At 45.9% G+C, this 20,810-nt stretch overlaps 1 long non-coding RNA gene across 1 annotated transcript in view; it reads left to right on the forward strand.

Annotated features, from left to right (window-relative positions):
• The window catches only part of LOC137546460 (uncharacterized), a 44,347-nt gene that overhangs the window by 981 nt on the left and 22,556 nt on the right, over positions 1-20,810 (forward strand). The window lies entirely within an intron of this gene.

The raw sequence follows: 20,810 nt of genomic DNA on the forward strand, positions 1-20,810 counted from the left end.
CCGCGGCTTAATGGGGGTCCCTTCACCCCCAAATCCCCTCCGTACAGCGGGGGAGCGCTTCCGCATTGGGGCAGGGCTAACCGCCGCAGCCCTGCTCCACGCGCGTCTGTCAGACGCGTATCTCCGCCTCTCCCCCGTCCCTCTCAGTCTTCCTTCACTGAGAGGGGCGGGGGAGAGGCGGCGATGCGCGTGTGATAGACGCGACTAGAGGCAGGGCTGCAGCCATTAGCCCTGCCTCCAGTAGAGATTTTTCACGACCAACTTTGTGACCAAGTCTTGCGGGGGTGGGTTTGGGGGTGAAGGGACCCCCGTTTAGCCGCGGGATAGCAGCGTTTTAGCAGGGGCAAACATGCCCCTGCTAACTATGAGCTCTGAAGCGAGATTTATTCTCGCTTCAGAGTCTCTTTAAAGTACAGTGACCAGATTTTTCGAGCCCAACCTCGCGAGCCGCGGGCAAAACATCACATGGGCGGAGCAAACTGTAATGTAACGGCGTAATAGTAAGGCAGCGGGCCGGAATTTCTTCCCAAATCAGTTAGGCAAAGTGACCCTAACGGTAATTAGACACCGTTTCCCAAACACATAGGAAAGCAGAGTTTCCGTAATCATGTGGTAAAACAGGAGATTTGAATCATGGATGTGCAGACGATAAAGCTGCAGAAACTTTTTGATGCTATTTATTAGCATACCATTTAGTAATCGTGACCCCCCCCCCCCCCCCCCCCCCCCCAAAATGCCAAATGCTGCAGCAAAAACCCCAAAGTAGCAAATGCAGCTAACTATGACCATCAAGTAATTGTAGAAACCATTACCTCCGACACATTAAATGCAACAATCATTACCTCCAGCACATGAAATGCAACAACCATTACCTCTCACACATGAAATGCAAAAACAATTAACTCCCACAAATGAACTACAAGAACCATTATCTCCAACACATTATATGCAACAACCATTACCTCCAACAAATGAAATGCAGCAAACGGGGAAATGAGGCAAACATTACCTCCCACATTTTAAAATACTGTAAATGTTAAGCTCCCCCCACACGCGCACACACACACACACACATGTGAAATGCACATACAATTACCCCACATATAGGCAGTGCAGAAAATGTTACCTCAGACATCAATGAATGCTGAATGGAGTGGGAGGGTAACCCTGGGTGCGGGTGAGAGGGTGACACTGGGTGGGGAGGATGATGACACTGGATGGAAGGGGGGGGGGGGGTAACACTAGATGAGGTGGAGGGTAACACTCGGTGAGAAGGAAGGTGACACTGGGTGGGGAGGACGGTAACACTGACTGTGTGGGGGAGAGTGACACTTGGTGAGGAGTGTGACAAGGAGTGGGTGGGGAGGGTGACAAGGACTGGGTGGGGGAGGGTGACACTCGGTGAGGAGGGTGACAAGGACTGGGTGGGGGAGGGTGACACTGGGTGAGGAGGGTGACAAGGACTAGGGAGGGGAGGGTGACACTAGGTGAGGAAGGTGACAAGGACTGGGTGGGTCAGGGTGACACTAGGTAAGGAGGGTGACAAGGACTGGGCGGGGAGGGTGACACTGGGTGAGGAGGGTGACAAGGACTGGGTGAGGAGGGTGACAAGGACTGGGTGGGGGAGGGTGACACTGGGTGAGGAGGATGACAAGGACTGGGTGAGGGAGGGTGACACTAGGTGAGGAGGGTGACAAGGACTGGGTGGGGGAGGGTGACACTGGGTGAGGAGGGTGACAAGGACTGGGTGGGGGAGGGTGACACTGGGTGAGGAGGTTGACAAGGACTGGGTGAGGAGTTTGACAAGGACTGGGTGGGGGAGGGTGACAAGGACTGGGTGGGGGAGGGTGACACTAGGTGAGGAGGGTGACAAGGACTGGGTGTGGGAGGGTGACACTGGGTGAGGAGGTTGAGAAAGACTGGGTGGGGGAGGGTGACACTGGGTGAGGAGGGTGACAAGGACTGGGTTGGGGAGGGTGACACTAGGTAGGAGAGTGACAAGGATTGGGTGGGGGAGAGTGACACTGGGTGAGGAGGATGACAAGGACTGGGTGGGGGAGGGTGACACTAGGTGAGGAGGGTGACAAGGACTGGGTAGGGGAGGGTGACTAGGACTGGGTGGGGGAGGGTGACACTAGGTGAGGAGGTTGACAAGGACTGGGTGAGGAGGGTGACAAGGACTGGGTGGGGGAGGGTGACACTGGGTGAGGAGGGTGACAAGGACTGGGTGGGGGAGGGTGGCACTAGGTGAGGAGGGTGACAAGGACTGGGTGGGGGAGGGTGACACTGGGTGAGGAGGTTAACAAGGACTGGGTGGGGGAGGGTGACACTAGGTGAGGAGGGTGACAAGGACTGGGTGGGGGAGGGTGACACTAGGTGAGGAGGGTGACAAGGACTGGGTGGGGGAGGGTGACACTAGGTGAGGAGGGTGATGAAGACTGGGTGGGGGAGGGTGACACTAGGTGAGGAGGGTGACAAGGACTGGATGGGGGAGGGTGGCCGTCTGGTGTGTAGCAGGCTGGGGGCGTGCAAGATGCGGCCAGACGGCCGCTCCGAATACGAGGTGGTCAGGGCAGCACTCTAGGGTCCTTGTCACCCTCCTCACCCAGTGTCACCCTCCTCTAGCTGACAGGCAGGCAGGGTGGACGGCAGCACGCTAAGGGACAAGGCTGATGCGGCCGTATGTCAGCGCCGATTGGAGGGTGGGCGTGGAGCAAGCTGGGGGCGAGACTGAGGCAACTTAGTGGCTGCGCCTACCAGAATTCGTCCGATTGTGGCCAAAGTCCTGCAGCCGGGATGTCCCGCAGCAAAAAGCGGGACGTTTCCCGGGACACAATGCTGCCTGGGACAGGGGACCCCAAAAGCGGGACACGTCCCAGCTAATGCGGGACATCTTGTCACCGTACTTAGAGAGACTGAGGCGAATAAAATTTGCTATTATTACCTTGTAATTCGCTTTAGTACTCTCACTAGATGTAAAGCACCGCATCCCCGCCGCAAAACAAGCACTTTAGACCCCCAAATCCCCGGGGGGCAATCCGCTTCCTGGAAAGAGCAGAGCTTTCAGCTGCAGCTCTGCCTCTTCTGATGTCATTCGCGGGGAGAGGCAGAGATCCACGCGGCGATTGACGGCAGGAGAGGCAGAGCTACAGGAGAAAGCTCTGCCTCTCAGGGCAGCAAAATCCACAACCAAGTCGTAAATGTTTGCCCCGGGATTTGGGGGGTCTAAAGCGCTCGTTTTGTGGTGGGGATGCGGCGCTTTAGAATTAATAAGAGAAATATTTTGTTTTATAATTCAAACCACATTGGTGTTTTCTATCCTGGTTCGTTTTCCTTCATATTAACATTTGCAAATAAGAAATATAACTATTTAAAGGATGGGAGTAAAGTTTAGTAAATGAAACACATTGATAAATGAGGAAGAAGGAGGGACAGGGCTCCCAAAGAGGGACAGTTGGGAGCTATGGCTGTGTGTGAGTTGGGGGGGGGGGGGGGGTTGCCATTACCTCACTGGAGAAGATTAAAATGGGCCAAGGCAGCAGGTAATAACCGGTAACGCTAGCGCGGAAAGCGGCAGAGTTTACCCGCAGGCAAATCGCGCGGGGAAACTCTGCCATAGGAAACAACGGTACCGCCGGCCGAATCGCTTACCTTAGCGATTCGGCCGACATTGCCATCAGTTTCCGTGAGGGAGGCTGCGAATCCCATAGCCGTGCATGGCACGTCTTACGGGATTCGTCAGCGTTCCCGCAGACCAGGAAGTGCTGCCGCGCAGCACTAGTAGAAACGGGCCCTAATAATTTTCTGCTGAGAATCTAGCGTGAGTACAGCAGACCCCAATCAGCCTGGCAGATGGATTTTACCTAGCGCTGGCAGAGGGCATTGTTCTCCCTACTCACCCCTGCTGTCACGTGATGCTCCCTTCCTTCTTAACCCTCTCTTCACAATAAAGTTGAATTACAGGTAGATAGTGGAAATAAATGAGTATAATCCAAGATGTGAGGGAATAAAAAGACACTTAGGTAAGTACCACCCAGGGGCACTTTTTTTTTTTTATTAGAGATTCTCTTAAAAGAGGATTCAAGCTGAAGTTAAGGTTCAGAAACACCTACAGTGGGATGCAAAAGTTTGGGCAACGTTGTTAATCGTCATGATTTTCCTGTATAAATCGTTGGTTGTTACGATAAAAAATGTTGGTTAAATATATCATATAGGAGACACACACAGTGATATTTGAGAAGTGAAATGGCGTTTATTGGATTTACAGAAAGTGTGCAATAATTGTTTAAACAAAATAAGGCAGGTGCATAAATTTGGGCACCACAAAAAAGAAATGAAATCAGTATTTAGTAGATCCACCTTTTGCAGAAATTACAGGCTCTAAACACTTCCTGTAGGTTCCAATGAGAGCCTGGATTCTGGTTGAAGGTATTTTGGACCATTCCTCTTTACGAAACGTCTCTAGTTCATTCAGGTTTGATGGCTTCCGAGCATGGACAGCTCAGCTTTAACCCCCTTGGCGTTATGATTCTTTCCGGATTTTAGGGTCTAAAAGCGGTGCAATTTTTTTGCACCCTTTCAGACCCTAAAACTTGGAAAAAATCATAACGCCAGGGAGATCTGCAGGAGTTTTTCATTCACTCACCCCCCTGGCTCCAGCGCTGCAGTTAGGCCTCCATCCTCCGGGTGGCGCTGCAACTCTAAAGTGAAATTGCCTGCTGTCGTCATGACGACAGCCGGCGATCTCACCAGCAGGAAGCAGAGCCCCGGAGGAGAGGAAGAAGAATGCCGGCCGACGTTGGGATCCCCGGGAGGTATGTAGAAATGCTCCCGCTGTGTGCATTGCTCTGCATACAGCCTCAGTCGGCTACCCCGAGCAGAGTTCGGGATTACCGCTCTTAGCTGCGGTTTTCCACCCTGACCCTAGCTCGGGATAACCGCCAAGGAGGTTAACTCACACCACATATTTTCAATTATATTCAGGTCTGAGAACAGAGATGGCTATTCCAGAACATTGTACTTGTTCCTCTGCATGAATGCCAAAGTGGATTTTGAGCAGCGTTTAGGGTTGTTGTCTTGTTGAAAGATCGAGCCCCGCCGCATCTTCAGCTTTGTCCCTGATTCTTGGACATTGGTCTCCAGAATCTGCTGATACTGAGTGGAATCCATGCGTCCCTCAACTTTGACAAGATTCCCAGTCACTGCACTGGCTACACAGCCCCACAGCATGATGGAACCAACACTATAATTTACTGTAGGTAGCAGGTGTTTTTCTTGAAATGCTGTGTTGTTTTTCCTCCATGCATAACCCCCTCTTGTTATGCCATAATAACTCAATTTTAGTTTCAGCAATCCACAGCACCTTATTCCAAAATGAAGCTGGCTTGTCCAAATGTGCTTTAGCATACCTCAAGCAGCTCTGTTTGTGCTGTGGGCGGAGAAAAGGCTTCCTCTGCATACAGCATCTCCTTGTGTAAAGTGCGCCGAATGGTTGAATGATGCACAGTGACTCTATCTGCAGCAAGATGATGTTGTAGGTCTTTGGTGCTGGTCTGTGGGTTGACTCTGACTGTTCTCACCATTCGTTGCTTCTGTTTATCCAAGATTTTTCTTAGTCTGCCACTTCGAGCCTTAACTTAACTGAGCCTGTGGACTTCCATTTCCTTAATATGTTCCTAACTGTAGAAACAGACAGCTGCAATCTCTGAGACAGCTTTCTGTATCCTTCCCCTAAACCATGATGGTGAACAATCTTTGTCTTCAGGTAATTTCAGAGTTGTTTTGAGACCCCATGTTGCTACTCTTCAGAGACATTTTAAGGAGGAGGGAAACTTACAATTGACCCCCTTAAATACTTGTTCTCATAATTGTTTTCACCTGTGTATGTAGGTCAGGGGTCACTGAGCTTACCAAGCCAATTTGAGTTCCAATAATTAGTTCTAATGGTTTTGGAATCAATAAAATTCCAACAGTGCCCACATTTATACACCTGCCTAATTTTATTTAAACAATTATTGTGCACTTTCTGTAAATGCAATAAACCTCATTTCACTTCTCAAATATCACTGTGTATGTCTCCTATATGATATATTTAACTGACATTTTTTTATCGTAACAACCAACGATTTATACAGGAAAATCATGACGATTAACAAAGTTGCCCAAACTTTTGCATCCCACTGTACTTACCAATGAAGAGGGAAGCCTCTGGATCCTTCCCGTGTCCTCCTCGCCACTGCTCGCCTGGACCATCTGGAACATTGGAGCCACACTCCTCTTCTGGCACGAGCGCATGAGCACGGCCACACCTGTGGTGTAGCACAGAACCGCTCATGCTTAAAGGACAACTGTAGTGAGAGGGATATGGAGGCTCCCATATTTATTTACAGTTAAACAATACCAGTTGCCTGGCAGCCTTACTGATCTATTTGCCTCCAGTAGTGTCGGAATAACACAAGAAACAAGCATGCAGATAATCTTGTCAGATCTGACAATAATGTCAGAAACACCTGATCTGCTGCATGCTTGTTCAGGGCTATGGTTAAAAGTATTAGAGGCAGAAGGTCAGCAGGATAGCCAGGCAACTGGTATTGCTTAAAAGAAAATAAATAAGGCAGCCTCCATATCCCTCTCACTACAGTTGTCCTTTAATGCACAGGAGCCACTCGTGCTTACTGCACAGGCGCGTCCGCACTTACCCAGGCGTGGTTTGGCCACGCTCATGCCTGAAGAGGAGCACTGTCCCCCAATCTTAACTCCAACAAGCCCTTGTTGGAGTTCTTTGGGGATTCTGCACTTGGCAACGAGGGACCAAATAACAGCGTGAGAAGCCTAAAGGGTCCAGCAGCTTCCCTCTTCTTAGGTTAGTATTTGTTTTCACACCCAGGGTTTGCCTTGGGTACACTTTAAAATCAGCACACTAAAGCACAACTGTACTTCTATAGCAGAATTCTGATTTGTGCTGTTTCCTGTGGCTCCTATAGAGGACGCCTAAAGCCAATTTCTCGTCCATTTCTGATTATTCACATTTGTTCTGTAGTTAAAGGCGATTTATAAAAGCAGTCTCACTTTCTAGTGTAATTTCAATGGTTCCAGTAATGTTATGATCTGTCAGTGACCTTTTTTTCTATGCTCTCATTGTATAACCCACAGCCAAATCTGCTCATTAGCAAATCATTCAGTCCCTTTGTGAAATCTCAGTGCTCTGCTAGTTTCCAGAACTCTATAAAAGTCTCATTCTCTTGCTGGTTTCCTTTGTGGAGTTTAAATCTTTATGCTATGATTGAAGTGTTCTTGCACAATTCTTACTAAATGTAAATGTTGTAGAAAATGTTTTTTTCTGGTGTTGTTTGAATATGCATGGGGCTTATGATTCCCCCCCTCCCTCGATGTTTTCCTTGATTTATATCATTCACCTGAAAATACTGTCACGGTTCCTCTGTATGAGTATTCTGCAGTGCTTTCATGTGCCTCCATTTTCTAATGTATCCTAGCATGTTTTCAGATTTCACTCAGTTCTCACAGAGATATTTAAAGTTTTGTGCCCTTTCTTTAAAGTATTTGCCCAAACAGTTAATAGCAAAAATTATCTTGGAATCAACAGGCAATCTGCCTTGTCAGTGCTATATTTGTTAGTTCACGGAAGGAAATGAAGGGCACACCACTCAATACCCTCATGTCGGTGAGAGAAACAGGAAAAATGTATGGGTGATGGGAACAACTGAAGACATGACAATGATCCCTGCTGGTCACCTCCAACAACAAAACAAGGACCACAAGTCTTAGCAAGTGCAAGTTCAGGAAGGAGGGTAAAGGGGTAAACTACTAGTCTCAGCTGGTTAACACCACAGAGTATACACTGGTTGTGGTCTGGATAGCATCCTGGGCCTGCATCTTGCTAACGCCAATTTACAGTGTGAAGCCGGCCTAAAGGTTATCATGCTGTGGCTATTTTTTTATGGCAGGGAGGAAGTTCTGAGTATAGTTTTACTTGAAGAGGAACTGTCGTGAAAATCTTAAAATTAAAAATCACATACAAATAAGAAGTACATTTCTTCCTGAGTAAAATGAGTTATAAATTACTTCTCTCCTATGTTGCTGGCATTTACAGTAAGTAGTAGTAATCTGACATTACCGACAGGTTTTGGGCTAGTCCATCTATCCATAGAGGATGCTCAGCATGGCATTTATTCTTTATAAAGACACTCCCTGAAAAAGATTTATACAAAGATGCTGACCAGCCTCCCTGCTCACCGTACACGTTTTTGGCAGTTGGAGACGGAGCAACTGCCATTCACTAAGTGCATTTTGAAAATAAAGAGATCCCTATGAACTTCCCATGAGGAGATGGGCTAGTCCAAAACCTGTCGGTTCTGTCAGATTTCTACTACTTACTGTAAGTGACAGCAACATAGGAGAAAAGTAATTTATGGCTCATTTTACTCTGGAAGAAACGTACTTCTTAATTGTGTATGTTTACATATATTTCAAATTTTTGCGACAAAGGTCCTTTAAGTATATTGATGTTGTCAAGAACTGCAAAGGCGTCATTCCATGTCAAATCAACACAGTTTTGTATGAAAATCTGCCTTGACCTCTCAGATTTTATGTATTAGATGCACTAGCTGTATCTAGTGCCCTTACACAGTTAACCAGCTCGCATTCCATGGTTTTTACCCCTTAAAGTGAACCTCCAGACTAAAAATCTACTCGGCCGCACTGAAAAGGCTTGAGGCTTGTGCCCATATGCAATTAACTTTTTCTCCTGAGTTTTCTCCTAGGTGAAATTTTTAAACCTGTCATAAAAATGCCTTTTGAGCCACCAGAAAGCAAGAAAATACTCAAAATAATTTTGATATTACCTTTTCATCTACTTTCTGGTACTTTTTTAGTCGGAAAGTGTTGGAAAGTTATTTTAAATTGAAGATGAAAAATTATCTCTTAGGAGAAAACTCAGGTGAAAACGTGAATTGCATATGGCCCTTGGTGTTTAACATTTTCAGAACTTTGTTTTTCTTACCAAAGCCTAATTTTTTAGCTGCACAGAAGCTAAGCTCCGCCCCATCAAAGAAAACTGCCCAGGCATTTTTCCCCTGATGCTGTGCAAAGCATGATGGAATTTCTGGTGTTGTTCTCGTTGCTTAACAACTAGGAGGGGTGATTAGGACACAGGACAGTTGAAACGGTGTCTCCAGCTCCCTGTCACCTCCTTTCATCCAAAAAGATGGCTGCCCTCATGAAATCACAAACATTTGCCTGTTCTTTTAAAACAGGGTGGGTAAGAGATTATATTACCTATCTATTTTAATTAACATAACTAATGTAACTTAATGACAGTAGGTTTGTTTAGGCTGAAGTTCTTCTTTAACCTGCTGGGCGGTCTGGACGAGCTCAGCTCGTCCAGTACCGCCGGAGCCTGCCGCTCAGGCCCTGCTGGGCCGATTTGGCTCAAATAAAGTGCAGCACACGCAGCCGGCACTTTGCCAGCCGCGTGTGCTGCCTGATCGCCGCCGCTCTGCGGCGATCCGCCGCGAGCAGCGGCGAAAGAGGGTCCCCCCAGCCGCCTGAGCCCAGCGTAGCCGGAACAAAAAGTTCCGGCCAGCGCTAAGGGCTGGATCGGAGGCGGCTGACGTCAGGACGTCGGCTGACGTCGATGACGTCACTCCGCTCGTCGCTATGGCGACGATATAAGCAAAACAAGGAAGGCCGCTCATTGCGGCCTTCCTTGTTTATTCTGGGCGCCGGAGGCGATCGGAAGAACGCCTCCGGAGCGCCCTCTAGTGGGCTTTCATGCAGCCAACTTTCAGTTGGCTGCATGAAATAGTTTTTTTTTTATTCAAAAAAAACCCTCCCGCAGCCTGCCTGGCGATCTTAATAGAACGCCAGGCAGGTTAAAAGACTTACAAGGCCTGTTTGCTAAAAAAATAAAAATAAAAGTTAGATACCTGTGTCAGTTTGTGAGGCACGGAGGACGCCGTCCGCGCCCTCCGTGCCGTTCCACCGGGTCCCCGCCGCTCGGTATCCCCCCGAACGTCCCCCGACCGCACAACCCGGGTCGGGCTCTCCAACCTTCACAAAGATGGCCGCCGGAGCTGGCCGCGGCTGCGCAGTCCGCATAGCCGCGAGTGCGGCTGCGCAGCTCTAAGGCCAACCCCCCGATCCACGTAACAGGCTGTTTTCTGTAGCGTGGATCGGGGGGTTGGCCTTAGAGCTGCATAGCCGCACTCGCGGCTATGCGGACTGCGCAGCCAGCTCTGGCGGCCATCTTTGTGAAGGCTGGAGAGCCCGACCCGGGCTGTGCGGTCGGGGGACGTTCGAGGGGATACTGAGCGGCGGGGACCCGGCGGAACGGCACGGAGGGCGCGGACGGCATCCTCCGTGCCTCACAAACTGACACAGGTAACTAACTTTTTTTATTTTTTTTTTGAGCAAACAGGCCTCGTAAGTCCTTTAAGATTCCTGTCATTTTTGACACTTTAGCTGTGTTGTATTTATGCAGCAGTAACTTTTGAACTACTTATGCCATCTTAGTGATATATATCTTGTTTTTTTTTCAGTACAATCTAAGCTTTCTTTGGGTAATATTTTTCTCCCAAAACTATTTTTATAGTCATTTTATGGGGAAAAATTAAGCATAAATGCAGAGAAATCCCATTTTTTCATTCTTCACCCTTCCTAATTTTAACTTGACAAATACCATAGTTTTAAAAACACATAAAAAAATGAATTGTTTGGCCCTTCCCTGTTAAAATGATATCCCATATGCCATATTTTATTACTAGCTGAGCATGTTCCAGACCCCAGCTTGCGCATTTGTGGCGATTGGATGCATTCACTAGGGTGACAGTTCTGGGGCCATAGTGCTGTATAGATACATCGCTAGACAATGGCAAAGCGATACATCTGTAGAGCATTAGGGCCCCAAATTTTCGCCCTAGCGATCGCATCTGACTAATAGTTTATAAACAGGTATAGTTATTGCAGGGGTTAGTAATGGGTTAGTAGGTTAGACTAGGGTTAAAAATTAACTAGGGATTAAAGGACAATTGAAGCGAGAGGTATGTGGAGGCTGCCATATTTATCTCCTTTTAAGCAATACCAGTTGCCTGGAAGCCGTGCTGATCATCATACTTTTAGCCATAAAATCTGAACAAGCATGCAGCAGATCTGGTGTTTGTGACATTATTTTCAGATCCGACAAGATTAGCTGCATGCTTGTTTCTGGGGTTATTTAGACACTACTGCAGCGAAATATATCAAAAGGGCTGCCAGGCAACTGGTATTGTTTAAAAGGAAACAAATATGGCAACCTCCACATCCCTTTCATTTCAGTTGTCCTTTAAAGGATTTAGACTAGAAAATAGAAACTATAAGAAATCGTATTGGCTGTGCCCTTACGTCCCCTCCTATGCTTGGTTTGAGTACCACTGAACAAGTTTAAACAGGCTGCTTGTGCCTGTTGGAAGACACCCATGTTTTTCAGTCAGCCTAGCATTAGGACTCATTTTTAGGATTACTTTAGTTGTACTGTGTGGACCTTGAAATCTAAAAATTAGTGCTTTTAATGTGCTTTATAAATGTTCAATCAACAAAGAACTTTCTGAATAGGTCCCAGGGAAACGGAATTATATGCACTAACGGTCCGACTGGACCACCACTATAGGTACAGAGTAAAAGAACTCTGTCATTGACTAGAGAAAACATGCAAGATTAAAGGCCTCAGTAAGGCCCTTGGGGGCCAACGTCTCCAATCTAAAAATCCACTGTGACTCAATCAGAGTAAATTTCTTATCCAGATCACCCCCACGTATGCCATTTTTTCTAGGTTGTAAGCCCCAAAAGCGAATCTCAAAACGTTGATGAGCATGTACTGAATTCATGTTTTGCAATTGAGGTTTCTCTCTTATGTTTAATGTCCCCAATGTGCTCCAGGATTCTACGTTTTAGACGACGTGTAGTTTTGCCTATATACCAGAGATTGCAATTCCATGATGCCACATATACCGTACCAGGTGTATCACAGTTGATAAATGAGAGGATATCAAATTTCCTCCCATTGGTGGGTGCTGTGCAAGTTTTACCGTGTGCATATACTTGCAAGCTTTGCACTTCCCACATTTAAAGGAACCATTAGGTCTTTGAGGGATCCATGTGGGTAATGGAATGGATTCATATGTGAACATGTTGGCATAGGATGGGGCACACGCCGCCCCCATCGCGCTGCCCCTGAGCTAGTGGTATATGCATTTGTTAAACAGAAAGACATTGTGTGTCAGAATAAATTCAAGAAGTTGGACCAGTAAGTCATTAAGCCCTTCCGTATGCTTTCTCCTTGATTTAGCGGTATGGACGAGCTCAGCTCGTCCATTAGCGCCGGAGGGTGCCGCTCAGGCCCTGCTGGGCCGATTTTCTTAAAATAAAAAGGTGCACACGCAGCCGGCACTTTGCCAGCCACGTGTGCTACCTGATCGCCGCCGCACTGCGGCGATCCGCCGCGATCAGCGGCGAAAGAGGGTCCCCCCAGCCGCCCGAGCCCTGCGCAGCCGGACCAATCAGTTCCGGCCAGCGCTAAGGGCTGGATCGGAGGCGGCTGACGTCACTCCGCTCGTCGCCATGGCGACGAGGAAAGCAAAACAAGGGGGGCCGCTCATCGCGGCCCTTCTTGTTACTTCTGATCGCCGGAGGCGATCAGAAGTATGCGTCAGGAGCGCCCTCTAGTGGGCTTTCATGCAGCCAACTTTCAGTTGGCTGCATGTTACAGATTTTTTTTTATAAAAAAAAAACCCTCCCGCAGCCGCCCTGGCGATCTTAATAGAACGCCAGGGTGGTTAAAGGGAACCAGAGAGGAAGCACCCTTGTGTATTTTACCATGTATATCAGTAAGAACATTAGAGAAAACACTTACCATGCTCTCTGTTTCCTCCTCACTGCTAAAAGTGTCTGTTAACAGCAGTCACAAGAATCCCAGACTGAGCAATTAAATCTGGCTTTGCTGGGAATAATTACAGCTGAGTCATTATAGCATAGCCACAAGGGGGCAGGCTTGGGCTTGAAATAACACCACAGAAGACAGACTTAGCTATAATCTTTCTGTAGCAAAGCTAGACGGAGCAGCCTGACTTCTCAGTCGGGGATTCTTATCAGACGTGATAACAGTCAGATTACACAGAGAACAATGAAACAAAGGGCAGATTAGGTGTTTACTGTCATGTTCCCACTGATTTATAAGGTAAAATACAAGAGGGTGCTTCATCTCTGGTTCTCTTTAAGGAAATGTCTCACTGCATTGATACCCAATTTATGGTCAATGCTACTATATAGAGACTCAACATCCAAACTTGCGAGATGTGTGGTTGAGGACACTTACACGTTCTATAATCATGTAAGGACATCTTAAGAGGAGGGAGCCTCCACGAAGGGTCTCAAAACTGTCGACATACTGACTTACTGCATCAGTTAGATTGCCACGACCCAACACAATAGATCTTCCTGGGGGTGGTGTAACCATTTTGTATATTTTAGGGAGTGCGTAGAAGACCGAGAATGAGGAATTCCGTGGACTGTTTTAACCGTGTGTGATCTGTGGAATCTAGAACCCCCTATTCAAATGCCTGCTTTAGAATCCTCTGGAGGATTTTTTGATTATCAACTAAGGGGTTGTTTTTGAGGGCTGCATATTGTTTCTTGTCCTGTAAAATCGTAAGGAACATTTGTTGATACCACTCCATGTGAAATATAGGAGTGGTGGGGGATCAGCCAGGACCTCCTCACACATATCACAATTTGGAGTGAGCATTATTTCAAATAGACCTACCTTATACATTGAGGGGTCCCCACACAGACAATCTCGTTCTTAACGTTTGTTTTTATAATAGAGATATTGTTCTTTTACCCTGTACCTATATGGGTGGTCCAGTTGGACCATTAGTGCTTTATAAATGTTTATCATACTATACTAAGCCCCTTTAATTTACCCCCTCATCAACCAACTATCCAGTCATCCATTGTGAAGTCAGGTTAAAATTTTATAAATTTAATGCTCTGCAATTTCCATATAAAACTAAAGATGGTGGCTGAGCTATGTTCTGGGAAAATTAAGATAAAAATGAAGTGAAAGTTACATTTCTCTACCATTTGGACTTTCACCTTTTTCTTATAAACCATACACTTGGCATGTGCGAGCACTAGGGGTGATCAATGATATGCAATGTTTTATGAGTTTATGCAAATGTATTAATTTTATGCAAATATATGCAGTTTGAAAATGGACCAATCAATTTAAACCCAGGTTCAAATTTATTGGTCTATTCTCAAGCAACATATTTGCATACAAATTTGCATAAACAGACAAATTTGCATATTGTTGATCATCTCTAGTAAGCAGCTATCAGCCAAAGTGCTTACACATGCTCATTTTTCCACCTTCCTGAGGAAGTGGCCCATACTCACAAAATGCATGGTTTGGTGCTATCAATAAAAGTCCTATTTAATGCTCATGTATTATTCCGGTGGTAAGTATTTCTCTACTGAATTCACCCACTTACACCACCTTCCTGTTTGTTTTCTGTGAGCGCCTCCCAAATCCTAGAATTTTATAGCTCCAGTGTTACTGGGAAACTGGTCCATGAAGCCAAAACTGCATCTATGCAGAGAAAAAGAAAAAATCTGCACATTACCTAAAAACATATTTATTGAATTCTCAAAATAAACAGATTATCACGATAGCTGCTATTCAGACCACACCAGTCCTTGGTTAGAGCTAAATATTTGAACCAGATTCCGGGTCTTCAAAGGATGTATAAGGGCAGCTGTCTATGCTGGTCCCAAATGTCCACCTTTGGCAAGTTAAGTTTTGCACTTGTACGAAACTTCAGTAAGACCATCCAACACTGGAGAGTTTGATGCACCAGACCAGTTTTCAAACATTTTTTAAAGCTTTTTGTTTTTATGTCTGTTTAATTTTAATAAGTAGGCTGTAAGCAGTGTCTACACAAGTACAAGGTTGCCCAGAAGGGATAAGGACCCAATCCCTAGGGGAACAGTGCTGTTCCAGGGCTATACAAAACCATTGCTACCGCTTCTGTTTGTATAGCGAGGTGAGGAGGGCCAACGGAGTACAGGCCACTATGCGCGCACACACACACTAGGTTCTTTTCAAAGGTGGTCTTTATCGGGTGCTTCAGCCAAGCTAAAAACTAGTGTGTGTATGTAGCTTTAAAGCAGGGTTGTGAAGTCTGAGTCAAAGAGTCGGAGCAATTTCAGGTACCTGGAGTCTGAGGTTTCTTAAACAGAGGAGTTTTTCATTTTCGTAAACTGACTTTTTTCCATTCAGACCACTGCAGCTTTAACGGTTTATTGCTCGGTCATACAACCTACCATCTAAATGATTTTTCACTCCTTTTCTTGTCACTAATGCAGCTTTCTTTTGGTGCTATTTGATTGCTGCTGTGATTTTTAGTTTTTATTATATTCATCAAAAAAGACATGAATTTTGTGGAAAAAAAAATTATTCTTTCTGAGCACCTATCATGTTTCATAAGGTGCTACAATTCCAGGAAAGTATAAATACCCCCCAAATGAACCCATTTTGGAAAGAAGACATCCCTAAGTATTCACTAAGAGGCATGGTGAGTTCATAGAAGATTTTATGTGTCACAAGTTAGCAGAAAATGACACTGTGATAAAAAAAAAATTCCATTTCTGCTAACTTGTGACAAAAAAAAAAATTAAATCTGCCACAGACTCACCATGCCCCTCTCTGAATACTTTGGGGTGTCCACTTTCCAAAATGGGGTAATTTGTGGGGTGTGTTTACTGTCCTGGCATTTTGGGGGGTGCTAAATTGTAAGCACCTCTGTAAAGCCTAAAGGTGCTCATAGGACTTTGGGCCCCTTAGAGCACACCTAGGCTGCAAAAAAGTGTCACACGTGGTATTGCCATACTCAGGAGAAATAGTATAATGTGTTTTGAGGTGTATTTTTTACATATACCCATGCTGGGTGGCAGAAATATCTCTGTAAAGTACAATGTTTTGATTTTTTTTTTTTTTTACATACAATTGTCCATTTACAGAGATATTTCTCCCACCCAGCATGGGTATGTGTAAAAATACACCTCAAAACACATTATACTATTTCTCCTGAGTATGGCAATACCACGTGTGACACTTTTTTGCAGCCTAGGTGTGCTCTAAGGGGCCCAAAGTCCTATGAGCACCTTTAGGCTTTACAGAGGTGCTTACAATTTAGCAACCCCCAAAATGCCAGGACAGTAAACACACCCCACAAAATACCCCATTTTGGAAAGTAGACACCCCAAAGTATTCAGAGAGGGGCATGGTGAGTCTGTGGCAGATTTAATTTTTTTTTTTTTGTCACAAGTTAGCAGAAATGGAATTTTTTTTATCACAGTGTCATCTTCACGGTTTAGGGCCTCTAAAATGCCAGGGCAGTATAGGAACCCCACAAGTGACCCCATTTTAGAAAGCTAACACCCCAAGGTATTCCGTTGGGGGTATGATGAGTTCATAGAAGATTTTATTTTTTGTCACAAGTTAGCGGAAATTGATTTTTTTTTTCCACAAAGTGTCATTTTCCACTAACTTGCGACAAAAAAAAAAAAAATCTATGAACTCACCACACACCTAACGGAATACCTTGGGGTGTCTTTCTAAAATGGGGTCACTTGTGGAGTTCCTATACTGCCCTGGCATTTTAGGGGCCTAAAACCGTGAGGAGTAGTCTGGAAACCAAATGCCTCAAAATGACTGTTCAGGGGTATAAGCATCTGCAAATTTTCATGACAGCTTGTCTATGAGGAGCCGAATTTTGTGGAACCGGTCATAAGCAGGGTAGCCCCTTAGATTACAGGTTGTATTGGCACTGAAGTGCAGGAAGCGCAGGATGTTCTCAAATAGTGACCTGGACATGGCAGCAGAGAACATGGGCATGTGATGTATTGGGTGCGTAGACCAATAAGACCGCATTACATTCTTTTTGACTAGACCCATGTTAAGGAGAAGGGCCCAAAGAATGTTACGTTCGGAAACGTGGAGTGGTTTCCACCGAAAAGGCTGGGCATGGTAGCTTCTTGGATTGGCGGTTGCGTATTGTGTGGCATAACGGTTGGTCTCAGCCACAATTAAGTCGTAGAGACCAGCAGTGATCAGAAAAAAATAAATTGTTACTGCGGTGGGGCGGGTGAGGGTTTGGCCGGGTGATCAGAACCCAGCAGGGGGCAGATTAGGGCCTGATCTGATGGATAGGAGTGCTAGGGGGTGACAGGAGGAGATTGATGGGTGTCTCAGGGGGTGATTAGAGGGGGGAATAGATGCAAGCAATGCACTGGGGAGGTGATCGGAAGGTGGTTTGAGGGGGATCTGAGGGTTTGGCCGAGTCATCAGGAGCCCACACGGGGCAAATTAGGGCCTGATCTGATGGGTAGGTGTGCTAGGGGGTGACAGGAGGTGATTGATGGGTGTCTCAGGGTGTGATTAGAGGGTGGAATAGATGCAAGCAATGCACTGGGGAGGTGATCAGGGGGGTCTGAGGGCAATCTGAGGGTGTGGGCAGGTAATTGGGTGCCTGCAAGGGGCAGATTAGGGTCTGGTCTGATGGGTAGCAGTGACAGGGGGTGATTGATGGGTGATCGATGGGTGATCAGTGGGTGATTAGAGGGGAAAACAGATGTAAACAGTGCACTTGGGAGGTGATCTGAGGGGGGATCTGTGGGCAATCTGAGGGTGTGGGCGGGTGATCAGGTGCCCGCAAGGGGCAGGTTAGGGTCTGATGTGTAGCAGTGACAGGGGGTGATTGATGGGTGATTACATGGGAGAATAGATGTATACAGTACACGAGGGGGGGGGGGGGGGTCTGGGGAGGATCTGAGTGTGTGTGTGTGTGGGGGGTGATCAGGAGCCCCCAGGGGCAGTTTAGGACCTAATCTAAAATATAGCGTTGACAGATAGTGACAGGGGGTGATTGGGTGCAAACAGTGGTGAGGGGGTGATCGGGGGGGTCTGAGGGGTGCTGTGGGCGATCAGGGGGCAGAATCAGTGTGTTTACTCGGGGGCTGCCTCCTGCCCTGGTGGTCCCTCACGGGTGGGCAGAGCCTAATGCCGGCAGATGCGCATGATCCCCAGCTGTTCAGTCCCCCAGGTGCCGCCGATCGGCGTTAAGTGGTCCTGGGGGTGCCACTTTGCCAACGCCCATAGGTAGTAGGCGGTCGTAAGCCCATACACTGGCCAATAGCCACCATGATAGATCCCTCTCTAATCAGAGAAGGATCTATTACTGCAAATGTACTGTATACTAGTGATGAGCAAGAGATGAATTCTCAATAGGTTTTATTCGGAATTCATCCAGGTAATTAGCACAGCTGAGGGGGTGGGAGGTGCGCGGGACGGTTAAGGAGCCCATAGAGCTAAAGATTATGGACAGATTCGACAATGACAAATTTATCTCTTAATCATATCGGATTAGAGATAAATTTGTCTCTTGTCAATTCTGCCCATACACTACAGGCCAATTCCCGTCCGATTTCACAATTTCAGCATGAAATCTTGAGGAAATCGCCTGAGCCCGCTGCCCCCCCCCCCCCCCCCCCCCCCGCACATATAAAATGTGCAACCCTGGGTAAGTTTAACCCTCCCCCACTCAGGTGTGCCAATTACCTGGATGAATTTCAAATAAATCCTATTCGAATTCAATCGTTGCTCATCACTACTGTACATAGATTTCCAATAGACTTCAGCATGAAATCTATTGAAATTTGTGGAGCCACCTCTGCAGGTCTAATTTGTTTACACCTGGGCCTGTGTTGAGTGTTGCAACAGAGCATAAGATCACCTGTCTACTGGCATGTTTTACCTGTGTCTTTTCTCCATTGCCGACGGGCAAGGAGGTATCTACTCCTACCACAAACAGCACCTTGATTTTCAATAGATTTCAGCAAGAAACATATTGAAAAGCAATGGAACCATCGCACTGCACTGTTAAGATGTAATCATGCAACACTATGGCCTATTGATTAACCACCACTCCTGCTCTGCCCCCAATCCACTGAGATTTTCTCTTTTGTCTGATCTGAGTTTTAAGTCAAAATCATTTAATTGATTGCATATGTTGGGGCAATAGATTTCACTCTGAATCTGCAAGGAATTTAACAGTAAGGGCTCTTTCACACCAAGACGTTTCATTAGATGCGACGTTATGGTCGCATAACGTGCCCCTAACGCAACGCATGTTAGCTTTGAAGTTGGATGTTAAATTGATCTGCGTTATGTGTCTCTTGATGCATACTTTTTGACGCATGCGGATCGAACGAAAACTGCGCATGCGGGACATTTAAAAAAAAAAAAAACATTACTGAGCATGTGCAAACAGTCTAATGCAGCCAAATGCGAGTATAACGCACAGCATGCTGCACTTTAATTTACCGTGCTGCGTTATACTCCAACGCAACGTGGGCACTGAACAGCCCATTGATTTATTATTGCCGAGTTGGGCTGCGTTACAGGCTGCTGTAACGTGGGACTTTAACGGACTACTGTGAAAGCAGCCTAAAAAAAAAATGGTGCAACTGCAAACTCTTTCCTGCACTAATGTCTTTACTGGCTTGTTCAGTGTGGTTTCAGTTTTGTGCCTGGATATCACTGTTTGGCACCTGTTACAGAACTGTGGGAAACAAAGCAATAAAAGTCCACTAAGCAGGTTTATTTTTAACACAGAACACCAGAAATTAACATTTCCATAGCTCATGAAAAGGATTACTGCAAGAAAAACAAAAAGTCCAGTTTTCCCCCCCAACCTTCTGTCCTCCACAAATCCTATCTATACTCCTCCCAGTGTTTTTTTTTGCAAGGCCAGTCTGTGCTGCCAAAGCAAAGTAATGCAGCCATTTAATTTTCAAACTACCTACAAAAAGTCTCAGGAATGCATAGCTCCCAACTGTCTCTTGAGGAGGGACAGTCCCTCCTTTGGGATATAAATACCCTACACCCCTCTTTATTCCTTTTTTGTGCCTCTTTCAGGATTGATGTACAGATCTAAGTAAATATTTGTATTTTTCTACTGAAAAATGTGTTAATAGACTAAATGTTATTTCTATCATTTTAATTTACCATCTAATGTTTTTCATTTTAAATGTTAAAATGAAGGCAAACTAAAGGTGCATACACACATCAGACTATAGTCTGGAAAATGAAAGATCACAGACCAATCTTACCACCCTTCATGTAGTATTAGAGACATACTCTACACAGTCTTTTCTATGTTGCTGAACTCCACATCAGAAAAAAATCTTTGCAAGATGCTGCACACACAGATGCTGTACAGACACAAAAGATCAGTATCTGCAAAAGATCTGTTCCTGCCAAAAATCCATTCCTGCAAATTGCAATGATAGTCTATGAGATCTGCAGATCATCATACACACATGATTTAACTGACATTCATCTGCAGATCAAGCAATCCTCCGCAGATCTGAAAATCCATCCTGGTGGATCTGATCTGCAGATGAATGTCAGTTAAATCATGTGTGTATGATGATCTGCAGATCTCATAGACTATCATTGCAATTTGCAGGAATGGATTTTTGGCAGGAACAGATCTTTTGCAGATACTGATCTTTTGTGTCTGTACAGCATCTGTGTGTGCAGCATCTTGCAAAGATTTTTTTCTGATGTGGAGTTCAGCTCCATAGAATAGACTGTGTAGAGTATGGCTCTCATACTACATGAAGGGTGGTAAGATTGGTCTGTGATCTTTCAGTTTCCAAAGACTATAGTCTGATGTGTGTATGCACCTTTAGTT

The sequence above is a fragment of the Hyperolius riggenbachi genome, chromosome 2 (genome assembly GCF_040937935.1).
Source record: "Hyperolius riggenbachi isolate aHypRig1 chromosome 2, aHypRig1.pri, whole genome shotgun sequence".
NCBI classification, from domain to species: Eukaryota; Metazoa; Chordata; class Amphibia; order Anura; family Hyperoliidae; genus Hyperolius; species Hyperolius riggenbachi.